Here is a 16,771-nt window from a genome sequence, read left to right as displayed (position 1 = left end):
GCGGAGCGAGGAGCGCCGAGTCCTCGATGGCGGGAAGGGGGCGGAGACAGATTCCAACTGGGTTGGGCGGGGGGGGGGGGGGGCCTCCCGCGGCTTCCGCGCATGCGCCGTAAGAAGACGTTTGGGCGTCGCCGGTGCTCACCTGCGGGGCTCCAGTCAGCCCCTATCCACCTCCCCTGGAGCGGGTGGGGAAACTGAAACAGGTGTGGCAGCAGGGGTCGGGAAGGGGATTTGAACACCTCCTACCCCAACCCCAACTACAGTTCTAAATTAATTCACGTCCATTAGAGTTCCTGAGAGCTAGAGATAAAAGGAATATTTGGGAGAGCTGGAGGATATGGAAAGACCCGTTTTAGAACCACAGGAGAGTGAGGACTTAGAACGAGAGGGAGTATCCGTCTGCAGGGTGTACACTGCAGCATGCTCAAACCTGGCATGTTCAAATGCAGATCAGAACCATTAGGGGAGGGGGAATTGGAGAAAGGTGGTCAAAAGGTACAAACTTACAAGATATATAAGTAGTAGAGGTGTAATGTGTAACAGGATGACTATAGCTAACACTGCTGTATGATAAGAGTAAACCCTAAGAGTTTTCATCACAAAGAGATAAAACATTTTTTGGCTTTATTTTTATTATATCTTTAAGGGAAGGTGGATGTTAGCTGAATCTATTGTGGTAATTATTTCACAATATATGTAAATCAAATATATGTGCACCATGCTTTATGTCTTAAATGTACACAGTAATGTATGTCAGTTATTTCTTAATAAAACTGGGGGGAGGAGAGAATCCACAGCATATGATGTAATTCTCACATGGACAAAAAGCAAACAAAACAACAACCAAAAAAAAAACAAAAACAAAAAACAGTGAAATATCACCTTACACCTGTTAGAACAGCTATTATTAAAAAAAACACAAGCGGTAAGTGTTGGCGGATGTGGAAAAAAGGGAACACGTGTGCAATGTTGATGGGAATGTAAATTGATGCAACCACTATGGAAAATAGTATGGAGGTTCCTCAAATAATTAAAAATAGAACTATATGATCTAACAATTCCACTTCTGGGCATTTAGTTGATGAAAATGAAAACACTGCTCAAAAAGATATATATTCCCCTCTCCCCCATTCATTGCAGAATCTTATATAATAAAAGCCTAATATGCTAAGTGTCCAACCATTTGTTCAACCAGTTGCTATGACATGCACTGACCACTATGGGGCAGATGCTCCAACCCGTAGGTTAGCTTGCTCCTGTGGTCTGGCAGATTGGGACCAGGATAGACAGGCCAGACACGCTCTGGAACCCTCCCACAATCCCTCCTCTGCCCCGATTGTGTACCGGAGGGGTCCCTCAGCCTAGCCAGTGCTCTCTTGCAATCCGGGACCCCTCGGGGGATGTCCGTGCACGGGGCCTGTAGTTATTTATAATAGCCAAGATATGGAAGCAAATTTGAAAAAGAATATACATATATATATATATATATATATATATATATATATATGAATATTATTCAGCCACAAAAAAGAATGACATTTGGGACAACATGGATGGACTTTGAAGGCATTTATGCTAAGTGAAATAAGTCAGACAGAGAAAGACAAATCCCATACAAGCTCAATTATATGTGGAATCTTAAAAACAAAACAACAACAACAAAAACTTGAGCTCGCTGATACAGAAAACAGATTGGTGATTGCCAGGGACAGAAAGAGGCGGGGGATGGGGAGCTGGAGTGTGGCTCCACCTCTGAACAGGAGCCCTGATTCTGCCGGGCCTCTATCACTTTCCATTTAAGGGCACGGGCTCTCAGCATGGGGAGCACTGAGATTTTGGAGGCAATTGCCAGTGGAAGGGCAGTGAGTTAGGATCCCTGGGCCCAGGGGTCTAGCCCTGATCACATGTTACTGTGTGTCTTTCAACAGGTCTCTTCCCCTCCTTGGGTCTCAGCCTTCCCATCTGTACAGATAAAATCATTTCCAAAGACTTTCATGCTCTTTTATTTCCTCAATCTGATAGCCAAAAAAATAAAAATAAAAAAAATAACTTTACAGGGTTGGCAAGAGTGGACAGTGACTCACCTTTGTGAATAGGGACAAACAAGAGATTTTTCCAACATGTCAAAAGCAAAACAACAGGCCCAGCTCTGCCTCTCTATCACCAGTCTCTGCCTTGTCTCCCCGTAGCCAGTTCTTGGGGAGTGAAAACACTTCTTGAGGGTCTGGAGCTGGATAAGTCCCAGAAGTGGCCATGCATAGAGCCAGGTGATGAGCCTTTTATTAAACCATCATGATTTTGTCTGTCATTCTATCATTTAGAAAAGCCAGTGTCACATTCACCATCTCATTTGCTCAAAAAAAAGTAGCAATGTGGCCTGCAGAGTAGGAATTAATTCTGGAAATCATGTTGGATCAGCCACTGCTATTCTGAGATTTTTTTAAACTGATGGTGGCAAAGACCTTTACAGTTTAGCAAAATCACTTTTGTTGCTTAAAATCTTTGGACAACTTTGTTACTAGTTTCATCTTAATAAGAACAACAACAACTAATGTTTACTGAGTGATTTGCATATGCCAGTCATTGTTCCATGTGCTTTACATGTCTTAGTTCATACAACCCTATGTGGTACAAACTAATATTGTTCCCATTTTATTCCTGAGGAATATGAGGCACAGAAAGGTTAAGTGACTTGCCCAAGGTCACACAGCTGGTAAGTGCTGTATCCAGAGTCATCTCGTCTTGAGACTTTCATAGTAACGTTTCCTTCCTCTGTGAAGGCCTGATCTTTGAATCTTCCTGTTGGCATTTTCCAGGGACCAACCATGTACCAAGCATAGAAATAGAGACTGTGAGGAGAATTGGCATCAGGCAAGATGGTCTGTCTTCAAGGAGGCTATAGCTGGCAGAGAAGACAGCAGTTTATAAGACAATTGAGAGAGAGAGAGAGAGAGAGAGAGAGAGAGAGAGAGAGAGAGAGAGGCGCACATGTGTGCAGATGCTCTGGCACCAAAGGGAAGGCTGAGGAAATCCCCTGTAGGGATGCAGGAAAGGTTTCCCAGAGGCAGCAGCACATGAGCAGAGCTCTCAGGTAGAGATGATCAGGAGGGACCTCCAGGCCAGGGGAACGGCATATGCAGAGGCGTGGTCATGGACACGTGTCCTTTGAGAAACTTAGAAAAATTAATTCAGACTTAGAGTGATGATATTCAGGCACTCCTTTTCCCAGCACTGCAGCGAGCCACTTCTAATCGGAGAACCTTGGGTAGCTGGCTCTCTTCTTCGCCTTCCACCTTAGCGTAAGCGTGTTCTCTCTCTCTCTCTCTCTCTCTCTCTCTCTCTCTCTCTCTCTCTCTCTCTCTCTCTCTCTCTCTCTCTCTCTCTCTCTCTCTCTCTCTCTCTCTCTCTCTCTCTCTCTCTCTCTCTCTCTTCATAGCTCTCTTTCTGGCCCCTTATTATCTAAGTTTTCCCCAAGCAGCACAAGAATCTTGGCATCACATTGAAATCCCTGAGCGGGAAAGGGAAATCATGATGTGGATAAGCGTACGCCAGGGGAAGGTGTGCGGCACAGCATGTAACTCCCCAAAGATCTGGCTTCCCTCCAGGCTGGCCCACGCCCCAGCTCCCCAGGCCTCTGCCAACTGCTGCTGCCGTCGTGAGCAAAAGGGTTGAGGAGGTAGAGGTTGGCATACCCCATGCACTGGCACAGGGAAATGAGAGTATTGACGGAAGGACTGGCAGGGCCCAGGAGGGTGGGACCTGGTCTAGAGAATTGACAAAGGGTGTGCCAGGCTGGGTGGTGGCCAGGGGAAACAGGTGGCAGCTGCTCAGGGACAGGAAGGAAGCAGGGAATGGAAGAAAGGAAAGAGGGAAGGGAAGGAAAGAGAGGGAGCGAAGCAAGAAATGAAAGCAGGAGAAAAGAAAGACAAGAAAAATGTTAAGAGATAGCCAGGCTTCGTGGTTATAAGCGCAGACTCCAGAGCCAGTTGATGGAGTTTGAAACCCTGCCTTGTAGCTGTGTGATCCTGGGTGAGTCAACTTAAATTCTCTGAGCCTTAGTTTCCTCATATAACAGTACCTACCTCCTAGGCTGGAGTATTAAATAGGTTAGTATTTGGAAAGTGCTAGAACACTGCCTGGTACGTGGAAGGGCTATGCAAATGTTTGTTAAAGGAAGAAAAGGGAAGGGAGGTGTCATTCAGTGCCTTGGCAGTCATGTCAAGCTGAGTCAGACACTGCCATAGGAGGTGTGAGGATCCAATTTGGTATCGTGAGAATAAATATCTCTGAGAGTCATGGCCCTGCCAGATGGGAACTGAGAATAGAATCAAATAGTAACTACATTCATTGAACCCAGTGGGGCAGCGCGGTGGGGAGGGACAGCCTCAGAAGACCGGAGAAGTAGGAAATATGGGATTGATTTGGGGAATGTGAGCTGCAAGGCCACCCAATCTGCAGGTCATGGGCTGGCATCTCCTTTGACAAAGTAGTGCCACTGCCAGCCGACAGGGGCTTTTGGTGAATGGGAAACACATGCAGCCCCATGCCAGGACTCAAACCATATGCTTCAGGAGTTGGTCATGAACTAGATTTCTGCCCCCCATGCATCCCCTCAACTGTGCTGTACGTACCTACAAGATGGTCAAGGCTCAGCCAAGGTCATGAGGAAAAAGTAACACTGGTTGCCCTGGCTGGTGTGGTCCAGTTGTTTGAGCTTCATCCCTGTTTACCGAAGGATCGCCGGTTGGATTCCCAGTCAGGGCACAGGTCTGGGTTGCGGGATTGGTCTCTTTCTGGGGTGCTTGGGGTGTGTGTAGGACTTGGGATGCATGTGGGAGGCGACTAATAGATATTTCTCTTTTATGTCGATGTTTCTTTTCCTCTCCCTTCCTCTCTCTCTCAAATCAATAAAATATATATATATATTTAAATCACACTGGTTGTCTGCAGCCTCACAGCCTCAGATCTTATTCCTCAGCCAATTGAGAAGTTCACCCCAATTCTAACCCAGATTTGTACATGTGGTATTTTAAATACTTAAGGCATTTAAGAGAGCTTGATGTGTAGAGCATCGAACACATTTGTCTTGTGACTCCAATTTAAAATGTGTAACTCAGAAATTGACTTGGGCCTGTGATTTTAAGTTAATTCAACATCCTATGTATTGAACACTTGCCTACACTGAGCTAAACCTGATAGCAGTTCTTTTTATTTTTCTTTTTTAATATATTTTATTGATTTTTTTACAGAGAGAAAGGAAGAGAGATAGAGAGCTAGAAACGTTGATGAGAGAGAAACATCGACCAGCATCTCCTGCACACCCCCCACCGGGGATGTGCCCGCAACCAACGTACATGCCCCTGACCGGAATCGAACCTGGGACCCTTCAGTCCGCAGGCCAAAGCTCCATCCACTGAGCCAAACTGGTTTCGGCCTGATAGCAGTTCTTGCCCTTATGCAGCTGACATTCTAGTGGTGAGACACAGACACTAAATAAATATACTAAGCACATTATATTAGAAAGTGGTAAGTGCTACAGAAAAAAAATTAAAGATTGAGTAAAGGGGGTGGGAAGTGCTAGGTCACAGTATTTAGTAAGATGGTCAGAATGGACCTCACCGAGAAGACACCATTTGAACAGAGAACTGAAGGCAGAGGGGAACTGGCCATGTTGATCTCTTGGGGAAGAGCATTCCATGCGGAGGGAACAGCCAGTGCAAAGTCCTCAAGGCAGGGGTGTGCCTGGCAGGTTGAAGAACAAGTAATGAGGCTAACGCCCATATACAAAGCAGCATTGTTCACAATAGCCAAGAGGTTCTAACAACCCAAGCAGCATTGTTCACAATAGCCAAGAGGTTCTAACAACCCGTGTGCACCAATGGATGAATGGATAAACAAAATGCAACGATATATTATTATTTGGCCATAAAAGGAATGAACTTTGGGTATATACTACAACATATACTACATGATGGACCTTTTCCATCATGCTTAGCAAAATAGAATAGACACAGAAGGACAAATGCTGTATGATTCCACTCACATGAGGTACCATAGAACAGGCAAGTTCATAGAGACAGGAAGTTGAATAGAGGTTCCCAGGGGCTTGGGAGGGGAGATGGGGAAATGGGTGTTAAATGGGTACAGAGGTGTTGTTTTTTTTTTTTTTTTTGGGGGGGGGGTGGTGGGAGGAAAACATTTGGCATAGAAGTGGTGCTGGTTATGCTACGGTGTGAATTTATTTAATGTCACTGAATCATACACTGGCAAATGGTTAATATGATAAATACTATATTAGGTTTATTTTACCACAAGAATAAATGCTAATTAGGCCAATGTAGCTGGAACAGAGGGAGCAGGGGAGGGAGTTAAGGAAGGTCCAGGAGCTCAATGGGAGGCGGGCAGGTCCTGGCTATTGTAGGGACTTTGGCCTTTACTCTGAGAGAAGTGGGGCCCTGGGGAGCGTTTGGAGTAAGGGAAGAACGGGATCTCACCTCTGGCTTCGGTGTTGAGAAGAGACGCAGAGGGAGAAGTGCTAAGTGTGCTTGGCACACAGTAAATCCTCAGTCAGTATCATGTGGAGTGCATCTCCTCTGGAAGGGAAAACAAACTCTGATGCAGTGGTCATTGCCTCTGGGGAGGGGAGCTGATGTTTGAGGGAGACCTTTTTTCACAACTATACTCTGTGGGCTGTGGTATGCAAGGTGAGCAGAAGGCTAGGAAAAGTCGAGCTAGCCACCAGGGGGCGTCATATGGCCACATAAAAACCTTGCAGACAAGCTAGGTTCTCAAAGCCAAGGTGGTTCTGCTGGTTCATGAGTAATACCTTCAGAGGCTCCCACCTGCTGCCCAGCAGAGGAAGGTGAGCATGCCACTGGCCTGGGTGGGAGAGTCAGTTTCCCCTAACAAGCCCCTGCACTGAAGACTCCATCCCCCTTTCTCTGGCAGGGAGGAGCTCACCTGAGCAGTCAATGACCGTATGGAGCTCAGGTGGCCTGGCAGTGAACTGGTCTTGTGCCTTCAACAGAGCTCATGGGTTCTTTTTCCTTGGGGCCCCACCCCTAAAGTCTGCTTTTTTCACTGGGATAAATGGCAGGTGCTCCAGCCAAAACCCTTGAGGTCATCTTTGACCCCTCTCTTTCTCTCACAATTTACTTCTAATCCATCAGCAAGTCCTGTCAGCTTTTGCTTTGAAGTGGATCTACAATAGGTCCACTTCTCCTCACTTTGCTGCCAGCCAACTGTCTCTCACCTGGATGACTGCTGTAGCCCCCTTCCTGTAATCCTTGCTTCTGATTTCAGCCCCAATCCCAGCCTCTGCGCCCCATGTTCCTCCTCTGCTCAGTACACTCCCATGGATCCCACCAAAGTCCTCACAATGGCCCACCCTTCTCTTCTCTCCCCCCGCAACCCAGACTCATCTCAGCACCTTCTCCAGGCCCAATATGCAGGCACCATGGCCTCCTGCTCCTGTTCTCACAAGTGGATGCTCCATCTCCGCTGGTCCCGTGCATGGAATCACCTTCTCCTAGATTCCTAAATGCCTCTCTCCCTCACCTCCTTAGGTCTCTGCATAAATATTACCTATCAAAATAGCACATCCCAGGCAGGTCAGAATGGACTTTCTCACGTTTGGGAGTTGACTGTTCTGGAATGGTTTTGACTGGAATAAATCAAACGAGTTCTCCTCCATGTGGTCTCTCATTTTCCAGCAAGCCAGTCCAGGTTTACTCATAAAAAGAGAGCAGGCAGAAGCATGCATAAACTCTCCCTAAGCTCAGAATTATCACACTGTCACTTCTAATGCCTTCTTGCCTTCTATTGGCCAAAGCAAGTCACAAGACCAGCCTAGAGCTAAGGATGGAGAAATAGACTTACCTCTTTCTGGAAGGAATCACAAAGGGGTAGGTGTCCATTTTCAGAATACCATAACAAAGTACCACAGACTGAGTGACGAAACCAACAGAAATGTATTTCCTCCAAGTTCTGGAGGCTGGAAGTCCAAAATCAAGGTGTCAGCAGGGTTGGTTTCTTCTGAGGTCTCTTTGCTTGACTTGCAGATGGCTGTCTTCTCCCTGTATCTTCACGTGGTCTTCCCTCTGTGCATGTCTGTGTCAAATTTTTTCTTCTCATAGGGACACCATATTGTGTTAAGGCCCACTGTAACGACTTCATTTTAATGTAATTACCTATTTAAAGACTGTATCTCCAAGACTGTCACATTTTGATGTTTCAGGAGGTAGGATTTCAGCATATGGATTTTGGAGGAACACAGTTCAGCAAATAACAGGTAGAAACTGTGACTAATTTAATTTTGTACTCAATCTACCACAGATGCCTAGCTATATCCTGAATAAAATGATGACCCTTCAAGGTGGGTGTTAATCACCAATTCACACATCTGGAGCTGTGCTGCTGGGAGGGTAAGTGACCTGTGGCGCCAGTATGGGAACCTCGGTCCTCCTGACAGGTTCACCAGCTCCCCTCCCCAAAGGCAATGACTACTGTATTAGTAGTCATCATATTTTCTTTTCCCCATGAAGGGTGTGTACTGGGGCAGACCCCCAGGCTGGATACAGGTCATCTGGAAAGCCAGTTGTTCCTCTTTTATAAAAAAAAAATTTATTTTATTTTATTTTATTTTTTCCATCACCATTTATCCCCTCTATGCCCTCTCTACCTCCAGTTGTTCCTCTTGAACAGGCTGATGTGAGAGGCAGGGAGGGGGCCAAACACATGGTGTCTTCAGGGTCCTCCCCTCCACCCTGCCTCATGGTGGAACGCAGACAACACCCAGGTCTCCCTTCTCTTGCCCTGAAAACATGCTGACTATTTCTTGGAACTGTGAGCCTTGATTTCAGGATACCAGGTGTACTGTCATCGCATGCCCACCCCACCCCCACTCCCCATCCCAAACAGAGGTGGTACTTCATCTATGGTGAGTCCCTAGTTACAAATATGTTTCCCAGGTTTGTCACTCCACTCGACTGTGAGCTTCTCAAAGGAATGACTGCTGTGTTAGTCACATGCCAGTCACGTCCTAGTTGTGAGATCTTGGACAAGTTATTTAACATCTCTGTGCATCAGTTTCCTAACCTGCCAAGTGAGAGTAATAAGGACCCCCCTCAAAAAATTGTATGAGGATTGAATGAGTTAATATAGGGGTCAGCAAACTCATCAGTCAACAGAGCCAAATATCAACAGTGCAACGATTGAAATTTCTTTTGAGAGTTGAAAACTGACTTCTGCGCAAAGGCCACGAAGTTTGAATCGCACATGCGCCCGCACGTGGTATTTTGTGGAAGAGCCACACTCAAGGAGCCAAAGAGCCACATCTGGCTCTCGAGCTGCAGTTTGACAACCACTGAGTTAATACATGCAAAGCACCTAGAACAATAGCTGCCACAAAGTCAGCACTCAATAAATGTGAGCTATTATTATTTTTATTATCCTCCAGTGCCTTACATAGGACCTGGCCCAGGAATTATTTGCTGAGTAAAATAAATAGATAAATTATGAATGACCTTCAAGTTCACAAGCAGATTAGTGCTTGAGGATGGGTAAAACTTTAGCTAAGACAAAAATATCACCAAGTGCATTAAGCATTTTAATTAGAGCATCCTCCATGCCTCAGTGCTGTCTGGTCGCTGCCTTCGCCTCCTATTTTTGTTTGGCCTGGGCAGCACTTGGAGGATCAGAATTTGGGCCATCATCCTCTGCCTGCTTCCTGAGCCCCTGCACTGGGCATAGTGGCCTCCCACATGCCTCCCAGTCGCTTGCTTTAAATAGCCTCCTGTTGCTAACAGTTAGTAGGAAGCCTGGAGCAGAGCTTATATAAGCTGGCCAGACTCTTACCCCGTTTATCTGAGAGACCCCGAGTCCCCCAGCAAAGCTCACCAGAGTGGGCCCTTGCGGCTCCTCCCACAACCAGGGGACGCCCGACATTTGTCTTCTCCTGAGAGGCTCAGGGGAGTTCCGGGGACCACTCCACTGCCCCTGGTGGAATTCATGATGCTGGTCCCACTCCCTCAGATTGATCTAGAACTAACCTAGACATCAGGATTTTTTAATGCTCCCCATTATGATGTTGATGTTCAGCTAAGTTTGAGAATCACAGCCCAAGAGCCTCTGTCTTCCTCCACCAACTGCTGGTGGGCTCTTTTCTAGGCGCTAGGCACCAGTCTCCCCTTCTTGATTCACTTCTTACAGGTGGTAGCAGCATTTCCAAGCTTTTGAGTTTTCCCTGGACCTCCTGTACAATTTACCCTGTCTACAAACTGCATATCATTTACTTTGAATACAACTCACTTTTTTTTTATAGTGGGTTTTAAAAAAAATAAATATTTTATTTATTTTTTACAGAGAAGAAGGGAGAGGGATAGAGAGTTAGAAACATTGATGGGAGAGAAACATCCATCAGCTGTCTCCTGCACCCCCCCTCTACTGGAGATGTGCCCACAACCAAGGTACATGCCCTTGACCGGAATCGAACCTGGGACCCTTGAGTCTCCAAACCAACGCTCTATCCACTGAGCCAAACTGGTTAGGGCTGAACACAACTCACTTTTAAATTTTAACCACATTTATGCATATATGAAATTATGGATTGGATGTACTTATTTGTTTTCTCTAATATGCATTTAAGTAAATGCTAAACTATTAAAACTAGTACCACTAGACCCATGTACCACTCAGACTCATTCTTTGCAGAACCAGAGGTACATTCACCACACCTGGGAGGGAGTATGTGGGGTCAGGGACTAGAGATTGCCTTCTGAGGTTGCATATAAAGGGAGGCCAGGGGGTCCTCTCCCAAGTCAAGGGCAGCACATATCTGCTGGAAATGCTTAGAATATCTCAGAACGCTAACTTTGTCTGAGAGTGTCCAGCCCTGTCCAAGCAGGAGAGGTGCAGAATTGGGGTTGGGGCACCCAGTGTTTGAGTCATGGGAGACCCACTATCCTCTGTGGGCCACTGAACTTCCTATGGCATCAGCCAGGGGAGGCCCAGAAAACAAATGTTTCTCTGAGTTTCAGCCCAGAAGGTGCTTTCTGAAGATATGTTGGCTTTCCATCCCACCCCGAGGTGCTGGGCCCTGTGAGAGAGCCAGGCTGAGTGTGCCCAGGGCAAGTAGGAGGCCATGAAGTCTCCAAAGGAGCTGGAGGAAGCCTCAAGGGGGCAACTTGGCAGCAAGCTAATAGGGTCTAGGGGCCCAGAGGACAGAGCAAGGACTCATAGGACATCATGGGGCACTCACAGGGTACAGGTCTCAGCTCAGAGAGAACAAGTGTTTTCTTCCCCACAGAGCTGTGCTGGTTAAGAAGGTCATCCCTGAGGGAGTAAGATCCCCATGCCTGGAGGCAAGCATGGACTGAGGAAACATATTAGGGATAATTTTCCTACCCTCCCTTACCTTTAAGGGTCTTTGGATGCTAAGCTTCTGTGACTCCAATTCCCTGACATGAGTCCTGCTTCCTTCTCCTCTGCTGGTGGGCGAAATGTGAGAGAAGGTGGGAGGTACTCTCTGGCCTCCATGCCAATCTCCTTGCCTCCCCAAAAAGAACTTAGGTGGGTGGAGAGCCCTGAGCTGGAATGATTGGGGAGGTCCTTAGGGTCATCTAGCATCAAAGGTCATTGTTTGGCATTGACGTAGGAACTAGGCTTTGCAAAAGCCCCTTCGGGAACAGAGGAGATGGTGGGAGCTCTTGCTACCTCCAAGCCAGTGCATCTCAAGAGCGATGTGGGTTCTTGGGCAGTCCAGTGGCCTCTGGCTCGGGCCTCCTGAACAATTTGGGTCTCCAAGCTATAAAAACTGCTATGAACTTTTCATCTAAAATATGTTTAAAATTATGTAGTTATTCAAATGGTGGGCAAGGTCATTTCGTGAAAAGTGAGTTTCCCTTTCTTATTTGCTCTCCATGGCAACCACCAATCCTTGGTAGCCTTCAGAAATAGTCTGTAAACATGAAAACAAATACATACATCTCTCATGAAATGGGATTTGAGCACCTAGTAAGTATAAGGGTCGGGGTGAGGACACACAGGCTAGGGAATTAAAAAGGCCTAGGTTCACACTAGTTTCACACGGCTAGTAATATTTGGCCGTGTCTACTTGCTAAGAGCAAATTTTTGCTTCCTGGGGACCTGATCATTGTTCTGTGATTTTTTTGGATGTTTTTTCATATAATTCTCACTCAGGGTCCTCTGAGAAGCAGACACCAATATGGAGTTAGACATGAAAGAGACTTATTGGGGAAAAATATCTGTGAAGGAAAATGGGGAAGGAAATAAAGTAGCGTCACCAGACTCAGCAAACAAAAATATGGGACACCTAGTAAATTGGAATGTTAGATAAACAATGAATAATTTTTTACTCTAAGTATGTCCTGTGCAAAATATCCCATGCATACTTACATTAAAAATTATTTGGGGGGGGAGGGGGGAAACAACTATTTGGTCCTGGCTAGTGTGGCTCAGTTGGTGGAGTATTTGTCCCATGTACCAAAAGGTCGCTGGTTCGATTCCCAGTCAGGACACATGCCTGGGTTTCGAGCTTGATCCCCAGTAGAAGGCATGCAGGAGGGAGCCAATTGATGTTTCTCTCTCACATCAATGTCTCTCTCTCTCTCTCTCTCTCTCTCTCTCTCTCTCTCTCTCTCACACACACACACACACACACACACACACACACACACACACACATCAATAAGAACATATAAGAAAGAGAATTATTTAGCCCATCCAGGACGGGTCAGTGGTTGAGTGTTGACCTATGAACCAGGAGGTCAGAGTTGGATTCTCAGTTAGGGTATGGATTGTGGGCTGCATCCCCAGGAGGGGGTGTGCAGGAGGCAACCAATCAATGATTCTCTCTCATCATTGTTGTCTCTATTTCTCTCCCCCTCTCTCATCCTCTATGAAATCAATAAAAATATTTTTAAAATTATTTGTTGTTTACCATCATTCAAATTTAACTGAATGTCCTGTACTTTATCTGGAGGCGACTGAGAGAGTCACCGGACCACGATGCTGTCTGACCCCTGGAAGAAAGGAGGAAAGGCGGGTGGTGTAATAGGCTGATAATGACCCCAAAAATGCCCATCCCCATGGGACCTGTGAATGTTACCTTATATGGCAAAAGGGACTTTGCAGATGTGATTAAATTAAGGATCTTGAGATGGGGAAATTATGCTGGATTATACAGGTGAACCCTATATGTAATTGTAAGAATCCTTGTAAAGAGAGGCAAGAAAATCAAAAAAAGGAAGTGAACGGTGTAAGATGAGGACTGTGGAGAGTTCTGTTTCACAGAAAGGGGCCCATTGCTCAGTGGTGCAGTGGCTCAGTCACTGGCTGGAACAACTGAGCCAGTCTTAATCTTCTCATTCTGCCACAAAGAAGCCAACACAGAGAGAGGTTAAGAAACTTGCCAAACCAAACCCGGTTTGGCTCAGTGAATAGAGTGTCGGCCTGTGGACCAAAAGGTCCCAGGTTCGATTCCGGTCAAGGGCATGTACCTTAGTTGCGGGCACATCCTCAGTAGGGGGTGTGCAAGAGGCAGCTGATCAATATATCTCTTTCATCGATGTTTTTAACTATCTATCCCTCTCCCTTCCTCTCTGTAGAAAATCAATAAAATATATTTAAAAAAAGAAATTTGCCAAGATCACATAGCCTTTAAGTATGGTTGCTGGGATTTGAATCTAAGTAGTTTGACTTTAGAGTCCCCACAATTTAACAACCATTTTAGAATGCTTTCTTCACGCACCTTGGAATTAAAAAATCTGCCTCAAACCACTTGTAGGATCAAGTAGAATCTATTTTAGAAATTGGTTGATTTAAAAAATATTATAGCCTGATAAAATCCAGTGTTAGAAATTATGTGGGGAAATGTGGACTCTCAAATCTCATAGGGGGAATATAAATCGAGTACAGTCTTTTGTAGAGCAATTGGCAGCATCTACTACCGTATTTTAACTGTCCGTGCCTTTTGCCCTAGTAATTTTCACTTTTATGTGTTCTATCCCACAGACACTCTCACGTCTGCACAAAGACAGGAACAAGACAGCTCATCATGGTATTGTTCATGACGGAGAAGCACTGAAAATAACCTAATATCCATCAGGAGGGGACTGCAAGACGATTATGATGCATCCACGTATCAACCTTTGCACTCATTAAAAAAGAACAGGGGAGAGCTCTGATGACTGACCTGAGAGTGCCATGTCATGGTGTGGTATTAAAAGAATATTAGGCCAAAGAGCAGAGGAGAGGGACCAGGCATTTATATAAAAACAACAGGAAACAACCGTGTGAGAGTGTGCGTGCATGTGATGTATGCAAGTATGCAAATGCAGAGGCAACTACTGTCAGAATTTGTATTCACCTCTGGACCCTCAGCATGCATCCTTTCAAACCTGATACTTACTGAGTGAGCCAGCACTCCTGACCGTTTTGCTCTCTACATCTCTTTTTAGCACAGAGGCCAGAAGTCCTGTTCCCTGGTGTTTCCCCATGTGGCCCTGCATGGGCGGCTTGCCCTCTCTTCTTGGGACCTGTGAGTCCCCCAAGTAACAAACTATCTTTTCTTTAAAAAAAATAAAAATAATAAAGTAATATATATATCTATATCTATATCTATCTATCTATATATATATATATATATATATATATATATATATATATATATATATATGTTATTGATTTTTTACAGAGAGGAAGGGAGAGGGATAGAGAGTTAGAAAAAAACAATAAAAGAGAAACATCGATCATCTGTCTCCTGCACATCCCCTACTAGGAATGTGCCCGCAACCAAGGTACATGCCCTTGACTGGAATCGAACTTGGGACTCTTGAGTCCCCAGGCCGACACTCTATCCACTGAGCAAAACTGGCTAGGGCCAAACTATCTTTTCAATGGCAGCCTTTTCATCTGTTGGACTAATAACATCTACACGCTAAAACACTGCCCCATTCCGTACTTCAAACACCACCCCTCAATGTGTGGGGGATGTGGAGACCTACTAGTAAGAGTCCAGCTTCCTCCTCGCTCGCATCCATCCAGAGCTGTGCTGTGCGAAGTGGACACACCGCATGAGCACCCTGCTAGGGTGATTATGAAGCAATGGCCGGTGGTCACACAACCCTCGGTCACCTCCCCGACCCCCTTCCTCATCCTTACTGGCAATGCCCAGGGCTAACCACCTTCCAACTGCAGGCTTTGGCTGCCTCTTCAGAAGGATGCTGGAAGGTGGGAGTTATTCAAGGAGACTAATTTTTGCTTTGCATAGCTGTATATCACATACACTTTTAATGATGCTCTGATAATGTGTTACTTGGGTAAATTTAAAATATTAAAAATAATGATAAGCTGAAGGGGGGAAAAGAAAGAACAAGGCATACTGAGTCAACAAGTGTGTTTTGGCAGCAGGGGGAGGTGAGGGCTGTCTTTGGCTGGCTTGTCATGGTTGTGTTTTTTTTGTTTTGTTTTGTTTTTTGTTTGTTTTTTAAGTTTTTGCTCTAATGGAAGGTCCCAGCCTGGTGATGGGAAAGGGGCCTCGTACCCAGACCTGTTGGCACTTATTGCCTTTGACACCAACGTCTCCTCCTTCTGAGGCTTCCTCCCCCTCCTCTCCAGGAGCCTCTCATCCAAACACAGTTATGGGGATTATTTGTCTCTGCCTCGTGCCTTGCCCCCACTCTTCATGAACCGTCAGGAGCTAGATGCTTCTTCCTGTGGCAGCTGCCCTCTCGGAGAGCAACACTCAAGAGGCTATCCAGGCAGCGAGCCCCCAGTTATACAATGAGGTCACATGGGTTTCAAATACATACTTCCATGTGATCTTAGGCAAATGGCTTCATCTCTCCGAGCTTCCGTGTCCTCATGTGGAAAATGGGAATAAAACAGGATATATTTTATAAAGATGGCTGGGTGTTCGAATATATCTGAAACACTTAACATATTCTTTGGAGTAAATGTTCGTTTTCAAATGTCAGATTTTGTTGTTATTTGTAGTCACCCTGTTCACTCGTTTTCTAAACTAACATTTGTTGAGTGCCTACTATGTGCCTGCTTTTTGCTAGTTCTCAGAGCTATAAAACAGAAATTAAACTGCTTGTTCTCTGTATGCCACAGGCTGGTTTGGAGCCAGTGACAGCAGGAACTTCCTAATGTGAAAGGTTAGTAAATTTCAGGCGTGGAGGGCAGGGGACCGAGGCACACAACTCTTCTAATCGAAGGAGAAGCTGGCTCAGAAAACGTTTGGACTGCTGAGACTTCACAGCTTTCTGAACCACACAGTCAGGGTCCTGGGCAAGAGAAGAGGAGAAAAGACATACTTTTCCAGACAACACTTTGCGTGTCTGAGAGGAGCCACATGAAATTTATAACTTTCCTGAGCAGGAAGGTGACTGGGAGTTTGCTTCTCTGGCCCAGCAGGCCCCAGCCCAGCAGGACTGAGATAGATGGGAGGTTGATGAGAAATAAATGAGGCAGGTGCTGAAATTTCTTCTTTGCCAATAAAAGGAAGTAACAATTTGAAATTGGTTGTGTGTCTCCAGCAAGTGGGAGAAGGGGATGTGGTGGAGAAGATTCTCCATTGTGACAACTCCATTAACTGCAGGCACCCCGGGAGCCAACCCCTCAGCCGGGATCCTCCGTTCTGCAGCAGGTGCTGGGGCCGGGGCCATATGGCCGTTGATGTAATGAAGCACTTCAAATGCATAAATCTGGCATGGTTCCAGGCGACTGGATTTGACCAGTGGTCCTCAAA

This window comes from Pipistrellus hanaki, assembly GCF_964339955.1.
Source record: "Pipistrellus hanaki genome assembly, chromosome: 13".
In the NCBI taxonomy this organism is placed as follows: domain Eukaryota; kingdom Metazoa; phylum Chordata; class Mammalia; order Chiroptera; family Vespertilionidae; genus Pipistrellus; species Pipistrellus hanaki.
The sequence above is the reverse complement of the archived record's forward strand: the minus strand, read 5'-3'. Positions refer to the sequence as shown.